Genomic DNA, 18023 nt, shown 5'->3' on the forward strand with positions numbered 1-18023 from the left:
GGGACTTCTCTTCATAGAACTAAAAGGTTCAGGGACTTCTCTTCTTAGAACTAACAGGTTCAGGGACTTCTCTTGAAAGAACTAAAAGATTCAGGGACTTCTCGTCAGGACCTAAAAGGTTCAGGGACTTCTCTTCATAGACCTAAAAGGTTCAAGGATTTCTCTTCAGGAACTAAAAGGTTCAGGGACGTCTCTTGAGGAACTAAAAGTTCAGGGACTACTCTTTAAAGAACTAAAAGGTTCAGGGACTCCTCTTGAGGAACTAAAATGTTCAGGGACTTCTCTTCATAGAACTAAAAGGATCAGGGTCTTCTCTTTAAAGAACTAAAAGGTTCAGGGACTTCTCTTCATGGAAGTAAAAGGTTCAGGGACTTCTCTTCATGGAACTAAAAGGTTCAGGGACTTCTCTTTAAAGAACTAAAAGGTTCAGGGACTTCTCTTCAAAGAACTAAAAGGTTCAGGGACTTCTCTTAGGGACCTACAAGGTTCAGGGACTTCTCTTCATGGAACTAAAAGGTTCAGGGACTTCTCTTGAAAGAACTAAAAGGTTCAGGGACTTCTCTTCATAGAACTAAAAGGTTCAGGGACTTCTCTTTAAAGAAATAAAAGGTTCAGGGACTTCTCTTGAGGAACTAAAAGGTTCAGGGACTTCTCTTGAAAGAACTAAAAGGTTCAGGGACTTCTCTTGAAAGAACTAAAAGGTTCAGGGACTTCTCTTGAGGAACTAAAAGGTTCAGGGACTTCTCTTGAAAGAACTAAAAGGTTCAGGGACTTCTCTTCATAGAACTAAAAGGTTCAGGGACTTCTCTTCATAGAACTAAAAGGTTCAGGGACTTCTCTTGAGGAACTAAAAGGTTCAGGGACTTCTCTTCATAGAACAAAAAGGTTCAGGGACTTCTCTTTAAAGAACTAAAAGATTCAGGGACTTCTCTTCAGGACCTAAAAGGTTCAGGGACTTCTCTTCATAGACCTAAAAGGTTCAAGGATTTCTCTTCAGGAACTAAAAGGTTCAGGGACTTCTCTTGAGGAACTAAACGTTCAGGGACTTCTCTTCATAGAACTAAAAGGATCAGGGTCTTCACTTTAAAGAACTAAAAGGTTCAGGGACTTCTCTTCATGGAACTAAAAGGTTCAGGGACTTCTCTTCATAGAACTAAAAGGTTCATGGACTTCTCTTTAAAGAACTAAAAGGTTCAGAGACTTCTCTTCAAAGAACTAAAAGGTTCAGGGACTTCTCTTAAGGACCTACAAGGTTCAGGGACTTCTCTTCATAGAACTAAAAGGTTCAGGGACTTCTCTTCTTAGAACTAACAGGTTCAGGGACTTCTCTTGAAAGAACTAAAAGGTTCAGGGACTTCTCTACAGGACGTAAAAGCTTCAGGGACTTCTCTTCATAGAACTAAAAGGTTCAGGGACTTCTCTTCATAGAACTAAAAGGATCAGGGACTTCTCTTCAAAGAACTAAAAGGTTCAGGAAATTCTCGTCCAAGAACTAAAAGGTTCAAGGAATTCTTTTTATAGACCTAAAAGGTTCAGGGACTTCTCTTCATAGAACTAAAAGGTTCAGGGACTTCTCTTTATAGAACTAAAAGGTTCAGGGACTTCTCTTGTAAGAACCAAAAGGTTCAGGGACTTCTCTTGAGGAACAAAAAGGTTCAGGGACTTCTCTTGCAAGAACTAAAAGGTTGAGGGACTTCTCTTCATAGAATTAACAGGTTCAGGGACTTCTCTTGAAAGAACTAAAAGGTTCAGGGACTTCTCTTCAGGACCCAAAAGCTTCAAGGACTTCTCTTCATAGAACTAAAAGGTTCAGGGACTTCTCTTGAAAGAACTAAAAGGTTCAGGGACTTCTCTTCAGGACCTAAAAGCTTCAGGGACTTCTCTTCATAGAACTAAAAGGATCAGCGACTTCTCTTTAAAGAACTAAAAGGTTCAGGGAATTCTCTTTAAAGAACTAAAAGGTTCAGTGACTTCTCTTCATAGACCTAAAAGGTTCATGGACTTCTCTTCAGGAACTAAAAGGTTCAGGGAGTCTCTTGAGGAACTAAAAGGTTCAGGGACTTCTCTTCATAGAACAACAGGGTTCAGAGACTTCTCTTTAAAGAACTAAAAGGTTCAGGGACTTCTCTTCATAGAACTAAAAGGTTCAGGGACTTCTTTTCATAGAATTAAAAGGTTCAGGGACTTCTCTTCAGGACCTAAAAGGTTCAGGGACTTCTCTTCTCAGAACTAAAAGGTTCAGGGACTTCTCTTCATGGAACTAAAAGGTTCAGGGACTTCTCTTGAAAGAACTAAAAGGTTCAGGGCCTTCTCTTCATAGAACTAAAAGGTTCAGGGACTTCTCTTTAAAGAAATAAAAGGTTCAGGGACTTCTCTTGAGGAACTAAAAGGTTCAGGGACTTCTCTTGAAAGAACTAAAAAGGTTCAGGGACTTCTCTTGAAAGAACTAAAAGGTTCAGGGACTTCTCTTGAGGAACTAAAAGGTTCAGGGACTTCTCTTGAAAGAACTAAAAGGTTCAGGGACTTCTCTTCATAGAACTAAAAGGTTCAGGGACTTCTCTTCATAGAACTAAAAGGTTCAGGGACTTCTCTTGAGGAACTAAAAGGTTCAGGGACTTCTCTTCATAGAACAAAAAGGTTCAGGGACTTCTCTTTAAAGAACTAAAAGATTCAGGGACTTCTCTTCAGGACCTAAAAGGTTCAGGGACTTCTCTTCATAGACCTAAAAGGTTCAAGGATTTCTCTTCAGGAACTAAAAGGTTCAGGGACTTCTCTTGAGGAACTAAACGTTCAGGGACTTCTCTTCATAGAACTAAAAGGATCAGGGTCTTCACTTTAAAGAACTAAAAGGTTCAGGGACTTCTCTTCATGGAACTAAAAGGTTCAGGGACTTCTCTTCATAGAACTAAAAGGTTCATGGACTTCTCTTTAAAGAACTAAAAGGTTCAGAGACTTCTCTTCAAAGAACTAAAAGGTTCAGGGACTTCTCTTAAGGACCTACAAGGTTCAGGGACTTCTCTTCATGGAACTAAAAGGTTCAGGGACTTCTCTTTATAGAACTAAAAGGTTCAGGGACTTCTCTTCATAGAACTAACAGGTTCAGGGACTTCTCTTCATAGAACTAAAAGGTTCAGGGACTTCTCTTCTTAGAACTAACAGGTTCAGGGACTTCTCTTGAAAGAACTAAAAGGTTCAGGGACTTCTCTACAGGACGTAAAAGCTTCAGGGACTTCTCTTCATAGAACTAAAAGGTTCAGGGACTTCTCTTCATAGAACTAAAAGGATCAGGGACTTCTCTTCAAAGAACTAAAAGGTTCAGGAAATTCTCGTCCAAGAACTAAAAGGTTCAAGGAATTCTTTTTATAGACCTAAAAGGTTCAGGGACTTCTCTTCATAGAACTAAAAGGTTCAGGGACTTCTCTTTATAGAACTAAAAGGTTCAGGGACTTCTCTTGTAAGAACCAAAAGGTTCAGGGACTTCTCTTGAGGAACAAAAAGGTTCAGGGACTTCTCTTGCAAGAACTAAAAGGTTGAGGGACTTCTCTTCATAGAATTAACAGGTTCAGGGACTTCTCTTGAAAGAACTAAAAGGTTCAGGGACTTCTCTTCAGGACCCAAAAGCTTCAAGGACTTCTCTTCATAGAACTAAAAGGTTCAGGGACTTCTCTTGAAAGAACTAAAAGGTTCAGGGACTTCTCTTCAGGACCTAAAAGCTTCAGGGACTTCTCTTCATAGAACTAAAAGGATCAGCGACTTCTCTTTAAAGAACTAAAAGGTTCAGGGAATTCTCTTTAAAGAACTAAAAGGTTCACTGATTTCTCTTCATAGACCTAAAAGGTTCATGGACTTCTCTTCAGGAACTAAAAGGTTCAGGGAGTCTCTTGAGGAACTAAAAGGTTCAGGGACTTCTCTTCATAGAACAACAGGGTTCAGAGACTTCTCTTTAAAGAACTAAAAGGTTCAGGGACTTCTCTTCATAGAACTAAAAGGTTCAGGGACTTCTTTTCATAGAATTAAAAGGTTCAGGGACTTCTCTTCAGGACCCAAAAGCTTCAAGGACTTCTCTTCATAGAACTAAAAGGTTCAGGGACTTCTCTTGAAAGAACTAAAAGGTTCAGGGACTTCTCTTCAGGACCTAAAAGCTTCAGGGACTTCTCTTCATAGAACTAAAAGGATCAGCGACTTCTCTTTAAAGAACTAAAAGGTTCAGGGAATTCTCTTTAAAGAACTAAAAGGTTCACTGACTTCTCTTCATAGACCTAAAAGGTTCATGGACTTCTCTTCAGGAACTAAAAGGTTCAGGGAGTCTCTTGAGGAACTAAAAGGTTCAGGGACTTCTCTTCATAGAACAACAGGGTTCAGAGACTTCTCTTTAAAGAACTAAAAGGTTCAGGGACTTCTCTTCATAGAATTAAAAGGTTCAGGGACTTCTCTTCAGGACCTAAAAGGTTCAGGGACTTCTCTTCTCAGAACTAAAAGGTTCAGGGACTTCTCTTCAGGACCTAAAAGGTTCAGGGACTTCTCTTCATAGACCTAAAAGGTTCAAGGATTTCTCTTCAGGAACTAAAAGGTTCAGGGACTTCTCTTGAGGAACTAAACGTTCAGGGACTTCTCTTCATAGAACTAAAAGGATCAGGGTCTTCACTTTAAAGAACTAAAAGGTTCAGGGACTTCTCTTCATGGAACTAAAAGGTTCAGGGACTTCTCTTCATAGAACTAAAAGGTTCATGGACTTCTCTTTAAAGAACTAAAAGGTTCAGAGACTTCTCTTCAAAGAACTAAAAGGTTCAGGGACTTCTCTTAAGGACCTACAAGGTTCAGGGACTTCTCTTCATGGAACTAAAAGGTTCAGGGACTTCTCTTTATAGAACTAAAAGGTTCAGGGACTTCTCTTCATAGAACTAACAGGTTCAGGGACTTCTCTTCATAGAACTAAAAGGTTCCGGGACTTCTCTTCTTAGAACTAACAGGTTCAGGGACTTCTCTTGAAAGAACTAAAAGATTCAGGGACTTCTCGTCAGGACCTAAAAGGTTCAGGGACTTCTCTTCATAGACCTAAAAGGTTCAAGGATTTCTCTTCAGGAACTAAAAGGTTCAGGGACGTCTCTTGAGGAACTAAAAGTTCAGGGACTACTCTTTAAAGAACTAAAAGGTTCAGGGACTCCTCTTGAGGAACTAAAATGTTCAGGGACTTCTCTTCATAGAACTAAAAGGATCAGGGTCTTCTCTTTAAAGAACTAAAAGGTTCAGGGACTTCTCTTCATGGAAGTAAAAGGTTCAGGGACTTCTCTTCATGGAACTAAAAGGTTCAGGGACTTCTCTTTAAAGAACTAAAAGGTTCAGGGACTTCTCTTCAAAGAACTAAAAGGTTCAGGGACTTCTCTTAGGGACCTACAAGGTTCAGGGACTTCTCTTCATGGAACTAAAAGGTTCAGGGACTTCTCTTGAAAGAACTAAAAGGTTCAGGGACTTCTCTTCATAGAACTAAAAGGTTCAGGGACTTCTCTTTAAAGAAATAAAAGGTTCAGGGACTTCTCTTGAGGAACTAAAAGGTTCAGGGACTTCTCTTGAAAGAACTAAAAGGTTCAGGGACTTCTCTTGAAAGAACTAAAAGGTTCAGGGACTTCTCTTGAGGAACTAAAAGGTTCAGGGACTTCTCTTGAAAGAACTAAAAGGTTCAGGGACTTCTCTTCATAGAACTAAAAGGTTCAGGGACTTCTCTTCATAGAACTAAAAGGTTCAGGGACTTCTCTTGAGGAACTAAAAGGTTCAGGGACTTCTCTTCATAGAACAAAAAGGTTCAGGGACTTCTCTTTAAAGAACTAAAAGATTCAGGGACTTCTCTTCAGGACCTAAAAGGTTCAGGGACTTCTCTTCATAGACCTAAAAGGTTCAAGGATTTCTCTTCAGGAACTAAAAGGTTCAGGGACTTCTCTTGAGGAACTAAACGTTCAGGGACTTCTCTTCATAGAACTAAAAGGATCAGGGTCTTCACTTTAAAGAACTAAAAGGTTCAGGGACTTCTCTTCATGGAACTAAAAGGTTCAGGGACTTCTCTTCATAGAACTAAAAGGTTCATGGACTTCTCTTTAAAGAACTAAAAGGTTCAGAGACTTCTCTTCAAAGAACTAAAAGGTTCAGGGACTTCTCTTAAGGACCTACAAGGTTCAGGGACTTCTCTTCATGGAACTAAAAGGTTCAGGGACTTCTCTTTATAGAACTAAAAGGTTCAGGGACTTCTCTTCATAGAACTAACAGGTTCAGGGACTTCTCTTCATAGAACTAAAAGGTTCAGGGACTTCTCTTCTTAGAACTAACAGGTTCAGGGTCTTCACTTTAAAGAACTAAAAGGTTCAGGGACTTCTCTTCATGGAACTAAAAGGTTCAGGGACTTCTCTTCATGGAACTAAAAGGTTCAGGGACTTCTCTTTAAAGAACTAAAAGGTTCAGGGACTTCTCTTCAAAGAACTAAAAGGTTCAGGGACTTCTCTTAGGGACCTACAAGGTTCAGGGACTTCTCTTCATGGAACTAACAGGTTCAGGGACTTCTCTTGAAAGAACTAAAAGGTTCAGGGACTTCTCTTCATAGAACTAAAAGGTTCAGGGACTTCTCTTTAAAGAAATAAAAGGTTCAGGGACTTCTCTTGAGGAACTATAAGGTTCAGGGACTTCTCTTGAAAGAACTAAAAGGTTCAGGGACTTCTCTTGAAAGAACTAAAAGGTTCAGGGACTTCTCTTGAGGAACTAAAAGGTTCAGGGACTTCTCTTGAAAGAACTAAAAGGTTCAGGGACTTCTCTTCATAGAACTAAAAGGTTCAGGGACTTCTCTTCATAGAACTAAAAGGTTCAGGGACTTCTCTTGAGGAACTAAAAGGTTCAGGGACTTCTCTTCATAGAACAAAAAGGTTCAGGGACTTCTCTTTAAAGAACTAAAAGATTCAGGGACTTCTCTTCAGGACCTAAAAGGTTCAGGGACTTCTCTTCATAGACCTAAAAGGTTCAAGGATTTCTCTTCAGGAACTAAAAGGTTCAGGGACTTCTCTTGAGGAACTAAACGTTCAGGGACTTCTCTTCATAGAACTAAAAGGATCAGGGTCTTCACTTTAAAGAACTAAAAGGTTCAGGGACTTCTCTTCATGGAACTAAAAGGTTCAGGGACTTCTCTTCATAGAACTAAAAGGTTCATGGACTTCTCTTTAAAGAACTAAAAGGTTCAGAGACTTCTCTTCAAAGAACTAAAAGGTTCAGGGACTTCTCTTAAGGACCTACAAGGTTCAGGGACTTCTCTTCATGGAACTAAAAGGTTCAGGGACTTCTCTTTATAGAACTAAAAGGTTCAGGGACTTCTCTTCATAGAACTAACAGGTTCAGGGACTTCTCTTCATAGAACTAAAAGGTTCAGGGACTTCTCTTCTTAGAACTAACAGGTTCAGGGACTTCTCTTGAAAGAACTAAAAGATTCAGGGACTTCTCGTCAGGACCTAAAAGGTTCAGGGACTTCTCTTCATAGACCTAAAAGGTTCAAGGATTTCTCTTCAGGAACTAAAAGGTTCAGGGACGTCTCTTGAGGAACTAAAAGTTCAGGGACTACTCTTTAAAGAACTAAAAGGTTCAGGGACTCCTCTTGAGGAACTAAAATGTTCAGGGACTTCTCTTCATAGAACTAAAAGGATCAGGGTCTTCTCTTTAAAGAACTAAAAGGTTCAGGGACTTCTCTTCATGGAAGTAAAAGGTTCAGGGACTTCTCTTCATGGAACTAAAAGGTTCAGGGACTTCTCTTTAAAGAACTAAAAGGTTCAGGGACTTCTCTTCAAAGAACTAAAAGGTTCAGGGACTTCTCTTAGGGACCTACAAGGTTCAGGGACTTCTCTTCATGGAACTAAAAGGTTCAGGGACTTCTCTTGAAAGAACTAAAAGGTTCAAGGAGTCTCTTGAGGAACTAAAAGGTTCAGGGACTTCTCTTCATAGAACAAAAAGGTTCAGGGACTTCTCTTTAAAGAACTAAAAGGTTCAGGGACTTCTCTTCATAGAACTAAAAGGTTCAGGGACTTCTCTTCAGGAACTAAATGGTTAAGGGCTATCTCTTTATAGAACTAAAAGGATCAGGGACTTCTCTTTAAAGAACTAAAAGGTTCAGGGACTTCTCTTTAAAGAACTAAAAGGTTCAGGGACTTCTCTTCATAGAACTAAAAGGTTCAGGGACTTCTCTTCAAAGAACTAAAAGGTTCAGGAACTTCTCGTCCAAGAACTAAAAGGTTCAGGGACTTCTCTTCATAGAACTAAAAGGTCCAGGGACTTCTCTTCAAAGAACTAAAAGGATCAGGGACTTCACTTCAAAGAACTAAAAGATTCAGGGGCTTCACATCCAAGACCTAAAAGGTTCAGCGACTTCTCTTCTCAGAACTAAAAGGTTCAGGGACTTCTCTTCATAGAACAAAAAGTTTCAGGGACTTCTCTTTAAGGAACTAAAAGGTTCAGGGACTTCTCTTCAGGAACTAAATGGTTAAGGGCTATCTCTTTATAGAACTAAAAGGATCAGGGACTTCTCTTTAAAGAACAAAAAGGTTCAGGGACTTCTCTTTAAAGAAATAAAAGGTTCAGGGACTTCTCTTGAGGAACTAAAAGGTTCAGGGACTTCTTTTCATAGAACTAAAAGGTTGAGGGACTTCTCTTGAGGAACTAAAAGGTTCAGGGACTTCTTTTCATAGAACTAAAAGGTTCAGGGACTTCTCTTGAGGAACTAAAAGGTTCAGGGACTTCTCTTCAAAGAACCAAAAGGTTCAGGGACTTCTCTTCAAAGAACTAAAAGGTTCAGGGACTTCTTTTCATAGAACTAAAAGGTTGAGGGACTTCTCTTGAGGAACTAAAAGGTTCAGGGACTTCTTTTCATAGAAATAAAAGGTTCATGGACTTCTCTTGAGGAACTAAAAGGTTCAGGGACTTCTCTTGAGGAACTAAAAGGTTCAGGGACTTCTCTTCATAGACCTAAAAGGTTCAAGGATTTCTCTTCAGGAACTAAAAGGTTCAGGGACTTCTCTTGAGGAACTAAAAGTTCAGGGACTACTCTTTAAAGAACTAAAAGGTTCAGGGACTCCTCTTGAGGAACTAAAATGTTCAAGGACTTCTCTTCATAGAACTAAAAGGATCAGGGTCTTCTCTTTAAAGAACTAAAAGGTTCAGGGACTTCTCTTCATGGAAGTAAAAGGTTCAGGGAATTCTCTTCATGGAACTAAAAGGTTCAGGGACTTCTCTTGAAAGAACTAAAAGGTTCAGGGACTTCTCTTCATAGAACTAAAAGGTTTAGGGACTTCTCTTTAAAGAAATAAAAGGTTCAGGGACTTCTCTTGAGGAACTAAAAGGTTCAGGGACTTCTCTTGAAAGAACTAAAAGGTTCAGGGACTTCTCTTGAAAGAACTAAAAGGTTCAGGGACTTCTCTTGAGGAACTAAAAGGTTCAGGGACTTCTCTTGAAAGAACTAAAAGGTTCAGGGACTTCTCTTCATAGAACTAAAAGGTTCAGGGACTTCTCTTCATAGAACTAAAAGGTTCAGGGACTTCTCTTGAGGAACTAAAAGGTTCAGGGACTTCTCTTCATAGAACAAAAAGGTTCAGGGACTTCTCTTTAAAGAACTAAAAGATTCAGGGACTTCTCTTCAGGACCTAAAAGGTTCAGGGACTTCTCTTCATAGACCTAAAAGGTTCAAGGATTTCTCTTCAGGAACTAAAAGGTTCAGGGACTTCTCTTGAGGAACTAAACGTTCAGGGACTTCTCTTCATAGAACTAAAAGGATCAGGGTCTTCACTTTAAAGAACTAAAAGGTTCAGGGACTTCTCTTCATGGAACTAAAAGGTTCAGGGACTTCTCTTCATAGAACTAAAAGGTTCATGGACTTCTCTTTAAAGAACTAAAAGGTTCAGAGACTTCTCTTCAAAGAACTAAAAGGTTCAGGGACTTCTCTTAAGGACCTACAAGGTTCAGGGACTTCTCTTCATGGAACTAAAAGGTTCAGGGACTTCTCTTTATAGAACTAAAAGGTTCAGGGACTTCTCTTCATAGAACTAACAGGTTCAGGGACTTCTCTTCATAGAACTAAAAGGTTCAGGGACTTCTCTTCTTAGAACTAACAGGTTCAGGGACTTCTCTTGAAAGAACTAAAAGATTCAGGGACTTCTCGTCAGGACCTAAAAGGTTCAGGGACTTCTCTTCATAGACCTAAAAGGTTCAAGGATTTCTCTTCAGGAACTAAAAGGTTCAGGGACGTCTCTTGAGGAACTAAAAGTTCAGGGACTACTCTTTAAAGAACTAAAAGGTTCAGGGACTCCTCTTGAGGAACTAAAATGTTCAGGGACTTCTCTTCATAGAACTAAAAGGATCAGGGTCTTCTCTTTAAAGAACTAAAAGGTTCAGGGACTTCTCTTCATGGAAGTAAAAGGTTCAGGGACTTCTCTTCATGGAACTAAAAGGTTCAGGGACTTCTCTTTAAAGAACTAAAAGGTTCAGGGACTTCTCTTCAAAGAACTAAAAGGTTCAGGGACTTCTCTTAGGGACCTACAAGGTTCAGGGACTTCTCTTCATGGAACTAAAAGGTTCAGGGACTTCTCTTGAAAGAACTAAAAGGTTCAGGGACTTCTCTTCATAGAACTAAAAGGTTCAGGGACTTCTCTTTAAAGAAATAAAAGGTTCAGGGACTTCTCTTGAGGAACTAAAAGGTTCAGGGACTTCTCTTGAAAGAACTAAAAGGTTCAGGGACTTCTCTTGAAAGAACTAAAAGGTTCAGGGACTTCTCTTGAGGAACTAAAAGGTTCAGGGACTTCTCTTGAAAGAACTAAAAGGTTCAGGGACTTCTCTTCATAGAACTAAAAGGTTCAGGGACTTCTCTTCATAGAACTAAAAGGTTCAGGGACTTCTCTTGAGGAACTAAAAGGTTCAGGGACTTCTCTTCATAGAACAAAAAGGTTCAGGGACTTCTCTTTAAAGAACTAAAAGATTCAGGGACTTCTCTTCAGGACCTAAAAGGTTCAGGGACTTCTCTTCATAGACCTAAAAGGTTCAAGGATTTCTCTTCAGGAACTAAAAGGTTCAGGGACTTCTCTTGAGGAACTAAACGTTCAGGGACTTCTCTTCATAGAACTAAAAGGATCAGGGTCTTCACTTTAAAGAACTAAAAGGTTCAGGGACTTCTCTTCATGGAACTAAAAGGTTCAGGGACTTCTCTTCATAGAACTAAAAGGTTCATGGACTTCTCTTTAAAGAACTAAAAGGTTCAGAGACTTCTCTTCAAAGAACTAAAAGGTTCAGGGACTTCTCTTAAGGACCTACAAGGTTCAGGGACTTCTCTTCATGGAACTAAAAGGTTCAGGGACTTCTCTTTATAGAACTAAAAGGTTCAGGGACTTCTCTTCATAGAACTAACAGGTTCAGGGACTTCTCTTCATAGAACTAAAAGGTTCAGGGACTTCTCTTCTTAGAACTAACAGGTTCAGGGACTTCTCTTGAAAGAACTAAAAGGTTCAGGGACTTCTCTACAGGACGTAAAAGCTTCAGGGACTTCTCTTCATAGAACAAAAAGGTTCAGGGACTTCTCTTTAAAGAACTAAAAGATTCAGGGACTTCTCTTCAGGACCTAAAAGGTTCAGGGACTTCTCTTCATAGACCTAAAAGGTTCAAGGATTTCTCTTCAGGAACTAAAAGGTTCAGGGACTTCTCTTGAGGAACTAAACGTTCAGGGACTTCTCTTCATAGAACTAAAAGGATCAGGGTCTTCACTTTAAAGAACTAAAAGGTTCAGGGACTTCTCTTCATGGAACTAAAAGGTTCAGGGACTTCTCTTCATAGAACTAAAAGGTTCATGGACTTCTCTTTAAAGAACTAAAAGGTTCAGAGACTTCTCTTCAAAGAACTAAAAGGTTCAGGGACTTCTCTTAAGGACCTACAAGGTTCAGGGACTTCTCTTCATGGAACTAAAAGGTTCAGGGACTTCTCTTTATAGAACTAAAAGGTTCAGGGACTTCTCTTCATAGAACTAACAGGTTCAGGGACTTCTCTTCATAGAACTAAAAGGTTCAGGGACTTCTCTTCTTAGAACTAACAGGTTCAGGGACTTCTCTTGAAAGAACTAAAAGATTCAGGGACTTCTCGTCAGGACCTAAAAGGTTCAGGGACTTCTCTTCATAGACCTAAAAGGTTCAAGGATTTCTCTTCAGGAACTAAAAGGTTCAGGGACGTCTCTTGAGGAACTAAAAGTTCAGGGACTACTCTTTAAAGAACTAAAAGGTTCAGGGACTCCTCTTGAGGAACTAAAATGTTCAGGGACTTCTCTTCATAGAACTAAAAGGATCAGGGTCTTCTCTTTAAAGAACTAAAAGGTTCAGGGACTTCTCTTCATGGAAGTAAAAGGTTCAGGGACTTCTCTTCATGGAACTAAAAGGTTCAGGGACTTCTCTTTAAAGAACTAAAAGGTTCAGGGACTTCTCTTCAAAGAACTAAAAGGTTCAGGGACTTCTCTTAGGGACCTACAAGGTTCAGGGACTTCTCTTCATGGAACTAAAAGGTTCAGGGACTTCTCTTGAAAGAACTAAAAGGTTCAGGGACTTCTCTTCATAGAACTAAAAGGTTCAGGGACTTCTCTTTAAAGAAATAAAAGGTTCAGGGACTTCTCTTGAGGAACTAAAAGGTTCAGGGACTTCTCTTGAAAGAACTAAAAGGTTCAGGGACTTCTCTTGAAAGAACTAAAAGGTTCAGGGACTTCTCTTGAGGAACTAAAAGGTTCAGGGACTTCTCTTGAAAGAACTAAAAGGTTCAGGGACTTCTCTTCATAGAACTAAAAGGTTCAGGGACTTCTCTTCATAGAACTAAAAGGTTCAGGGACTTCTCTTGAGGAACTAAAAGGTTCAGGGACTTCTCTTCATAGAACAAAAAGGTTCAGGGACTTCTCTTTAAAGAACTAAAAGATTCAGGGACTTCTCTTCAGGACCTAAAAGGTTCAGGGACTTCTCTTCATAGACCTAAAAGGTTCAAGGATTTCTCTTCAGGAACTAAAAGGTTCAGGGACTTCTCTTGAGGAACTAAACGTTCAGGGACTTCTCTTCATAGAACTAAAAGGATCAGGGTCTTCACTTTAAAGAACTAAAAGGTTCATGGACTTCTCTTTAAAGAACTAAAAGGTTCAGAGACTTCTCTTCAAAGAACTAAAAGGTTCAGGGACTTCTCTTAAGGACCTACAAGGTTCAGGGACTTCTCTTCATGGAACTAAAAGGTTCAGGGACTTCTCTTTATAGAACTAAAAGGTTCAGGGACTTCTCTTCATAGAACTAACAGGTTCAGGGACTTCTCTTCATAGAACTAAAAGGTTCAGGGACTTCTCTTCTTAGAACTAACAGGTTCAGGGACTTCTCTTGAAAGAACTAAAAGGTTCAGGGACTTCTCTACAGGACGTAAAAGCTTCAGGGACTTCTCTTCATAGAACTAAAAGGTTCAGGGACTTCTCTTCATAGAACTAAAAGGATCAGGGACTTCTCTTCAAAGAACTAAAAGGTTCAGGAAATTCTCGTCCAAGAACTAAAAGGTTCAAGGAATTCTTTTTATAGACCTAAAAGGTTCAGGGACTTCTCTTCATAGAACTAAAAGGTTCAGGGACTTCTCTTTTTAGAACTAAAAGGTTCAGGGACTTCTCTTGTAAGAACCAAAAGGTTCAGGGACTTCTCTTGAGGAACAAAAAGGTTCAGGGACTTCTCTTGCAAGAACTAAAAGGTTGAGGGACTTCTCTTCATAGAATTAACAGGTTCAGGGACTTCTCTTGAAAGAACTAAAAGGTTCAGGGACTTCTCTTCAGGACCCAAAAGCTTCAAGGACTTCTCTTCATAGAACTAAAAGGTTCAGGGACTTCTCTTGAAAGAACTAAAAGGTTCAGGGACTTCTCTTCAGGACCTAAAAGCTTCAGGGACTTCTCTTCATAGAACTAAAAGGATCAGCGACTTCTCTTTAAAGAACTAAAAGGTTCAGGGAATTCTCTTTAAAGAACTAAAAGGTTCAGTGACTTCTCTTCATAGACCTAAAAGGTTCATGGACTTCTCTTCAGGAACTAAAAGGTTCAGGGAGTCTCTTGAGGAACTAAAAGGTTCAGGGACTTCTCTTCATAGAACAACAGGGTTCAGAGACTTCTCTTTAAAGAACTAAAAGGTTCAGGGACTTCTCTTCATAGAACTAAAAGGTTCAGGGACTTCTTTTCATAGAATTAAAAGGTTCAGGGACTTCTCTTCAGGACCTAAAAGGTTCAGGGACTTCTCTTCTCAGAACTAAAAGGTTCAGGGACTTCTCTTCATGGAACTAAAAGGTTCAGGGACTTCTCTTGAAAGAACTAAAAGGTTCAGGGACTTCTCTTCATAGAACTAAAAGGTTCAGGGACTTCTCTTTAAAGAAATAAAAGGTTCAGGGACTTCTCTTGAGGAACTAAAAGGTTCAGGGACTTCTCTTGAAAGAACTAAAAGGTTCAGGGACTTCTCTTGAAAGAACTAAAAGGTTCAGGGACTTCTCTTGAGGAACTAAAAGGTTCAGGGACTTCTCTTGAAAGAACTAAAAGGTTCAGGGACTTCTCTTCATAGAACTAAAAGGTTCAGGGACTTCTCTTCATAGAACTAAAAGGTTCAGGGACTTCTCTTGAGGAACTAAAAGGTTCAGGGACTTCTCTTCATAGAACAAAAAGGTTCAGGGACTTCTCTTTAAAGAACTAAAAGATTCAGGGACTTCTCTTCAGGACCTAAAAGGTTCAGGGACTTCTCTTCATAGACCTAAAAGGTTCAAGGATTTCTCTTCAGGAACTAAAAGGTTCAGGGACTTCTCTTGAGGAACTAAACGTTCAGGGACTTCTCTTCATAGAACTAAAAGGATCAGGGTCTTCACTTTAAAGAACTAAAAGGTTCAGGGACTTCTCTTCATGGAACTAAAAGGTTCAGGGACTTCTCTTCATAGAACTAAAAGGTTCATGGACTTCTCTTTAAAGAACTAAAAGGTTCAGAGACTTCTCTTCAAAGAACTAAAAGGTTCAGGGACTTCTCTTAAGGACCTACAAGGTTCAGGGACTTCTCTTCATGGAACTAAAAGGTTCAGGGACTTCTCTTTATAGAACTAAAAGGTTCAGGGACTTCTCTTCATAGAACTAACAGGTTCAGGGACTTCTCTTCATAGAACTAAAAGGTTCAGGGACTTCTCTTCTTAGAACTAACAGGTTCAGGGACTTCTCTTGAAAGAACTAAAAGGTTCAGGGACTTCTCTACAGGACGTAAAAGCTTCAGGGACTTCTCTTCATAGAACTAAAAGGTTCAGGGACTTCTCTTCATAGAACTAAAAGGATCAGGGACTTCTCTTCAAAGAACTAAAAGGTTCAGGAAATTCTCGTCCAAGAACTAAAAGGTTCAAGGAATTCTTTTTATAGACCTAAAAGGTTCAGGGACTTCTCTTCATAGAACTAAAAGGTTCAGGGACTTCTCTTTATAGAACTAAAAGGTTCAGGGACTTCTCTTGTAAGAACCAAAAGGTTCAGGGACTTCTCTTGAGGAACAAAAAGGTTCAGGGACTTCTCTTGCAAGAACTAAAAGGTTGAGGGACTTCTCTTCATAGAATTAACAGGTTCAGGGACTTCTCTTGAAAGAACTAAAAGGTTCAGGGACTTCTCTTCAGGACCCAAAAGCTTCAAGGACTTCTCTTCATAGAACTAAAAGGTTCAGGGACTTCTCTTGAAAGAACTAAAAGGTTCAGGGACTTCTCTTCAGGACCTAAAAGCTTCAGGGACTTCTCTTCATAGAACTAAAAGGATCAGCGACTTCTCTTTAAAGAACTAAAAGGTTCAGGGAATTCTCTTTAAAGAACTAAAAGGTTCACTGACTTCTCTTCATAGACCTAAAAGGTTCATGGACTTCTCTTCAGGAACTAAAAGGTTCAGGGAGTCTCTTGAGGAACTAAAAGGTTCAGGGACTTCTCTTCATAGAACAACAGGGTTCAGAGACTTCTCTTTAAAGAACTAAAAGGTTCAGGGACTTCTCTTCATAGAACTAAAAGGTTCAGGGACTTCTTTTCATAGAATTAAAAGGTTCAGGGACTTCTCTTCAGGACCTAAAAGGTTCAGGGACTTCTCTTCTCAGAACTAAAAGGTTCAGGGACTTCTCTTCATAGAACAAAAAGGTTCAGGGACTTCTCTTCATAGAACAAAAAGGTTCAGGGACTTCTCTTTAAAGAAATAAAAGGTTCAGGGACTTCTCTTGAGGAACTAAATGGTTAAGGGCTATCTCTTTATAGAACTAAAAGGATCAGGGACTTCTCTTTAAAGACCTAAAAGGTTCAGGGACTTCTCTTTAAAGAAATAAAAGGTTCAGGGACTTCTCTTGAGGAACTAAAAGTTTCAGGGACTTCTTTTCATAGAACTAAAAGGTTGAGGGACTTCTCTTGAGGAACTAAAAGGTTCAGGGACTTCTTTTCATAGAACTAAAAGGTTCAGGGACTTCTCTTGAGGAACTAAAAGGTTCAGGGACTTCTCTTCAAAGAACCAAAAGGTTCAGGGACTTCTCTTCAAAGAACTAAAAGGTTCAGGGACTTCTTTTCATAGAACTAAAAGGTTGAGGGACTTCTCTTGAGGAACTAAAAGGTTCAGGGACTTCTTTTCATAGAACTAAAAGGTTCAGGGACTTCTCTTGAGGAACTAAAAGGTTCAGGGACTTCTCTTCAGGAACTAAAAGGTTCAGGGACTTCTCTTCAGGAACTAAAAGGTTCAGGGACTTCTCTTGAGGAACTAAAAGTTCAGGGACTCCTCTTGAGGAACTAAAAGGTTCAGGGACTTCTCTTCATAGAACTAAAAGGATCAGGGTCTTCTCTTTAAAGAACTAACAGGTTCAGGGACTTCTCTTTAAAGAACTAAAAGGTTCAGGGACTTCTCTTCATAGAACAAAAAGGTTCAGGGACTTCTCTTTAAAGAACTAAAAGGTTCAGGGACTTCTCTTCAGGACCTAAAAGGTTCAGGGACTTCTCTTCATAGACCTAAAAGGTTCAAGGATTTCTCTTCAGGAACTAAAAGGTTCAGGGACTTCTCTTGAGGAACTAAAAGTTCAGGGACTTCTCTTTAAAGAACTAAAAGGTTCAGGGACTCCTCTTGAGGAACTAAAATATTCAGGGACTTCTCTTCATAGAACCAAAAGGATCAGGGTCTTCTCTTTAAAGAACTAAAAGGTTCAGGGACTTCTCTTCATGGAAGTAAAAGGTTCAGGGACTTCTCTTCATAGAACTAAAAGGTTCAGGGACTTCTCTTTAAAGATCTAAAAGGTTCAGGGACTTCTCTTCAAAGAACTAAAAGGTTCAGGGACTTCTCTTAAGGACCTACAAGGTTCAGGGACTTCTCTTCATGGAACTAAAAGGTTCAGGGACTTCTCTTGAAAGAACTAAAAGGTTCAGGGACTTCTCTTCATAGAACTAAAAGGTTCAGGGACTTCTCTTTAAAGAAATAAAAGGTTCAGGGACTTCTCTTGAGGAACTAAAAGGTTCAGGGACTTCTCTTGAAAGAACTAAAAGGTTCAGGGACTTCTCTTCATAGAACTAAAAGGTTCAGGGACTTCTCTTGAGGAACTAAAAGGTTCAGGGACTTCTCTTCATAGAACAAAAAGGTTCAGGGACTTCTCTTTAAAGAACTAAAAGATTCAGGGACTTCTCTTAAGGACCTACAAGGTTCAGGGACTTCTCTTCATGGAACTAAAAGGTTCAGGGACTTCTCTTGAAAGAACTAAAAGGTTCAGGGACTTCTCTACAGGACGTAAAATCTTCAGGGACTTCTCTTCATAGAACTAAAAGGTTCAGGGACTTCTCTTGAAAGAACTGAAAGGTTCAGGGACTTCTCTTCATAGAACTAAAAGGATCAGGGACTTCTCTTCAAAGAACTAAAAGGTTCAGGAAATTCTCGTCCAAGAACTAAAAGGTTCAGGGACTTCTCTTCATAGAACTAAAAGGTTCAGGGACTTCTTTTTATAGACCTAAAAGGTTCAGGG

The sequence above is a fragment of the Symphodus melops genome (assembly GCF_947650265.1).
Source record: "Symphodus melops genome assembly, chromosome: 12".
NCBI lineage: Eukaryota > Metazoa > Chordata > Actinopteri > Labriformes > Labridae > Symphodus > Symphodus melops.